The sequence below is a fragment of the Crocuta crocuta genome, unplaced genomic scaffold (genome assembly GCF_008692635.1).
Source record: "Crocuta crocuta isolate KB4526 unplaced genomic scaffold, BGI_CrCroc_1.0 scaffold32, whole genome shotgun sequence".
Classification (NCBI taxonomy): Eukaryota; Metazoa; Chordata; class Mammalia; order Carnivora; family Hyaenidae; genus Crocuta; species Crocuta crocuta.
In genome coordinates this window covers 12,646,763-12,651,842 of record NW_027529424.1, presented here as the reverse complement: position 1 = coordinate 12,651,842, position 5,080 = coordinate 12,646,763, and the positions used below count along the sequence as shown (strand labels likewise).

At 44.5% G+C, this 5,080-nt stretch overlaps 1 long non-coding RNA gene across 1 annotated transcript; it reads left to right on the top strand.

The window, feature by feature from the left end:
• Window positions 1–1,228: 1,228 nt before the first annotated feature.
• LOC144226944 (uncharacterized) lies at window positions 1,229–4,775 on the top strand. Its single transcript, XR_013333794.1, has 3 exons — window positions 1,229–1,381; window positions 1,889–1,984; window positions 4,557–4,775. It is a non-coding gene; the product is annotated as an uncharacterized LOC144226944 (long non-coding RNA).
• Window positions 4,776–5,080: the final 305 nt, after the last annotated feature.

Genomic DNA, 5,080 nt, shown 5'->3' with positions numbered 1-5,080 from the left:
AGAGTGAATGACTATCACTATTTCTCCTACTTCATAGCTTCTTTTCCTTCATGTTTGTTATTCTCATCTTCTGTTTGTTTGACTGATACAGAACTTGACCGTGTAAAGGAGACATGTTTTCCAAATCCTGTGAATACACACGTCTGTGTTGTAGGTACTTGTAGTGAAGTCTGTGCTGCTGACATTCTTGTTACCCAGTTTCGTGCGTGGAGAGACGTCCAGGCGAGCCAGCAAGCGTGATGTATGTGGGCTCTGCTAACAACTGGGAGTCACTCCATGGTTTCCAGAGGCGTCCTCTGAGCATGGCAGGTGCCTTTCCGTTCCACGGGAGAGCCCCATTCGGCGTGCTTTCCTCCCACGTGTCAGCAGGGAGTCAGCCACGCAGGGGACCCCGTAGGAAGGTGAGATTCTGTGGCTCTTCTCTGTTTCCCCTCTTGGAGTTACCCCCAAAAGAGCTGAGTTTCAACACAGGACGCACAGCATGTGCGGGGACTCGGAACGCGGCAGCTGGAGGGCGGCCTTCCCAAGAGCAGGACTGGGGGAGCCCCACTCTGATTGCAAGCCCCGTGCGCAAAATGGGGGATCCAGGTCACTGGCAAAAAGCCTGGCTTTCAAGAGGAAGAACAGAGGTGAGGTGCAAGTCTTTAATTCTGGAGCCTGGAAGTGAAGAATAGAGAAAAACGGTACTCTGATGGATAAATAATCAGGGCAAGGTTAAATGACCTGGTCTTCATTTTGCTGCATTTACCCCACGGACCGAGGGCCAGATGGGTCACAAACCTGTGTGTGGACTGCAGTCCTGGCCAGATGTGTCACCACCAGTGAAATCAAAGTGCTTCCATATCATCCTGTATCTCACTCCTCTGTTAGGAACCGAAGTAAAATCTCCCGTAAACTCATTGCCCGTCATCATGGTGTTTTGTGAACGTCCTGGACCGGCTGTGTATGCACCCTGCATCATTTCTTCTTCAGAGACTTTCGGTCCTCACGTGTGCACGCAACATGCACACGCACACACACAGACATGGGCACACGCTCGCACACATACTCTACCTGATCCACGCAGACTGTGGCTATTCTGTCTCTCTGGGCTTCTGCCACGCAATTGGCTACAGACCACCTATGACCTCATAATCCACCATGAGGTTCATGTCAATTTTAGAACTGCAGCATGATGTCATTTTGAGCGAGGCCCTGTCTTATTTTATTATTTGTCCCAGGGCACCAAGTACAGGGCTCTGCACCAGATAGATTCTCAATAATTGTTTGTCAATCAAGTGATCACGGCTAATATTTTAGGAACTCCTTGAGGAGCAGCAGCATGATCAGAGCGCCCAGGGAAAGGCGCAGGGCATGCCCGCTGGGGGGTTGCCCACACCAGGTATGGGTCTATACGTTTCCTCCGCATTCTTATATAACGAAGTAAGATGCTGGCTAAAAATACAAGTTTTAGAGATTTTTTTTTCCACTTGGATTGGAGCTGAATTGCTTTGCACATTCTTTGGAGAAACAACTGAAATTCTGTTAGTTAGCACGATGAGTCAGCTGTCTATATTTATGACACTGGCTTTATGGAGTGCATATATTTATTAGGGAACGGCACCTGAGGGAATAAGGAAATCAAGACGGATGTCTTAGGTTGCCTTTCTGCGATACCTGAGCAACTTACATTTTCTACCAAATCAGTAAAAAAAATCATGCAAGCATGCAAGTTAATTGTTTAGAATTTTGAGTGCAGGAAATCTGAGAGAACGAGTTTTTCATTTTTCATTATTTTTGCTTCATGTAGACATGATTCAAATACTAAGAATTACATCGTACCTTTAGACTAGATGCATGAACACCGTTTGTAACTGACAGTCTCCATCTTTGCGCACTCATTTGTTAGGTGAAGGATGCATTTCTGGTTCCACGTCAGGCATCAAAATTCATTGGAAACAGACAATCATTGGAGAAATATTTTCTTCCATCAGTGCAGATCAAGGTACGACCCTCGGTGTAAGCGTGCCCCACGGAGTCAGGGCAAAGGGATGTTTTTCTCCCTGAGACCAACCAACTTGAATGTATGTACTGTTCTAGGAAGAAAGGGGGCACGGCAAGGGAGGTGGCCGGTCACCGAGCCGGCAAGAACACGGGTGACGAGGGGGCATCGCCGAGGGCAGGCAAGGGGAGGAGGCCGAGTGACCAGTATGAACGTGGGAAACGAGGTCTCTTGCAGGAATCGCAGCCACGTGTGGTGGGGACCCTCCTCCAAAGCGTACACTCCCTGCGCGTCAACGGTGTGAAATCACATGAGGCAGATCTGGACCGAGCCTGGGGAAGCTGCAGCGTGTGCCAGGGTGGAGGGTGCTCGACTCTCCGCCGGTGCAGGAATGGGAGATGCGGGCAACTGCTATTTATAGCACAGAGGACAACCTGATCCACGTTAGGTTTTTATGGTGACTGAGGAGTATTGTCCTGTTGAAACGTGTTATAGGTTAAGTATCAGTTTTAGTCGTTCAGCCTCCTCTCTAGGAGAGGCTCGGTGGCAAGGTTTATGCAGGGCACCAGTGGGCGCAGCAGACCCCTGCACGGACACTAGGAGAAGGGGATGGGGCTCAAGTTAAATATGGGATGGGGGAGGGGAAGAGTTCTTTGCAGAGGCTGGAAATAAAAGAAGGTAATGGGCCTGGTTTCTAGTGGGAAGGGCACAGATCAACCACCGGGCTTCTGCTGTGGATACACCGCACGGATGTGGTACACGTCCTTGTTAGAGAGGCAATCAATTAAACGGTTGACATTTTCTTTGATATTTAAGTCAAAGACTCTCTATAAATCTAAGTAGCTATTTACTCAGGGTACAGCTTCTCTTCCTGTGTTTGAAGCTTGTCAATGAGTAGACGCGTTTATCCATCCTTCTGCGGTTCTAAACAAACACGGCGGAGAGCCGGGATTGTACAGGGAATAAAAGCCACAAGAGAAAAGCAGTCTAGATATCATCTGTATTTACAAATTCATTTTCTTGGGGCGTAATTGGTAAAGTGGAAGTATAATTTTCACTGCCTCTCTTCCAGCTATTTTTAGGGTGGTGTTTGGGAGCTCGGGGGTGGGGGGCGAATGCTCAGTGCCCCCGCCCTCCTGCAGCTGTCTGCCAGTCCTGACATGCTGGCTGAGTGCGACCTGAGGCAGAGCCTTGAAATGGAAATGTGTGGGATAAGGGGCGGGGGAGGGTGGGCACAGGGTCGAAAGCAGATGTCTTGCAGGACTGCTTTCTCTGTGGGTCTCGTAGGTGCCGCGAAGGCAGTAAGCGCTTCTCAGTAAATAACCTGAGAAACTCCTATGTGTAGGAGAGGACTGGCTGGTCTTTCGGAAGAAGAACCTAGCGGTTTCCTTTATGTGGAAATTTCTTAACAGCCATTCTGTATAATTCTCAGGGGAATGTCNGAGAAATGAATCTGTGACTAATACCCTAGATGAACTTTCTTTGGCTGAGACATTAAACAAATTTTTATCTTTATCTTTATCCATTCTTTATCTTGCTCATTTGAAAAAAGAAGTGAATCATGAGCGGAATTTGATGACTACTTGGCTTAGCTGTAGAATTCAGGGCTGATCGTGGGTATGGATGTAATGGGTTAATCAGTTTAGTAAATTGGATATGAACTTCAGAGTCAAAAGCTAAATTTGAAAACAGACATTCTACACAACACTTGTCATTTAGGAAAATAATATACCCACGCGTATGCAAGGGATACATTTAAAATTCTGAGATTGTGTCATATTATGTTGAGCAAATGTAGCTGGTCTATCTTCTACCCTTAGGGGGTTATGATCATCTATTGCAGCGTTAATTCTGGCTGTGGCCCCCAACATGAGCCTGTCTCGTAGCATCCAGTGCTAAATTGGGGATCTTTATATTTGTGATACTTGCATTTTTATTTTGTGTTCTACACTCTTTATATCTGTTTGTTATGTCATAGCTGACAAGGTTCTCAATACTCCACTCTGAATAGATTTCTGCATTTTGGTGACACCGTTTCAAATGGTTTTGAAACTCAACATTAGATTGTCTTTTAGGGAGTTACTGCTTCCTTTTACTATGTTTTTATTTATCTTTTTTTGTTTTGTTTTGTTTTCTGGGTTTCCCCCACCCTCGGTCTTTGTTGTTTGTTTCCTTGTTTATCTAGGCCAGTGATTTGGAAAAGAAATTCAAAACTATTTCTTTAATTATTTATGTTTTTACCTACCTAATGATAGAAACCACATTTTGGCTTCTGTAAGGTGAGAGATTTATTACCCTTTTATTGTTCATACCGTTCCTTATATTCATACTGAAAAATACCTGGTCTTCCTAAAAAAATTTTTGTTTTAAATTATCTGATTTACTGACCAATATTTTACCACATTTAAAATAGTGGACTGAGGTTTATGCTTAACAGTTTTCCAAGGCCATTTGTTATTTTAGTCCGAATTTTTGGTCCTAGTTTAGACCTAAATTACTTCAGTTTGCATTTGAATTGCTTACTGCCCAATAAATTCATAGCTGAAATTGTGTTTAAATTCTTTTTCTTTTCAAGGACAAGAGCCTGGTTGTCAATCTGCACGTCATTATTGCTGATGCTCCTGTTCGTACCGTGGCCCGTCAAGGAAAACCTGGCTGCTTATAAAATCCTCAAGTTCCTGTTTTTACTGCAAGTTGCCTAAAAATGATGCCCAGTGTCTTTTAAAAATTAGGGCTGGACAGGATGATGAGGCTACTGTGATCTTTATTTATACTTTGGAATTGTTTTTATCAATATGCCTGTACATTATTCTATTTAGTTTTTATAATTAAATTTTGCCCCATTTTTATGTCATTATTTTATTTAAATTTCAAAAATAAGCAGCACATGGTGGTCCGTCTTTACTTTCAAAGTTTGCTTTGGATTTGTGTCCTTGGTCTCGGCTTCACTTCCCGTTTTCCCATGTTTTCCCTCAGGTTCACCGAATAAATATTCAGCTTGGACCTTGCGTCTCTGCGTTCCATTTCTACCACCTCAGCATGGACTTACACCTCGTCACCCTTGCTCTTTGCTAAGGTCGTTTTTTCCTTGTCACTTAT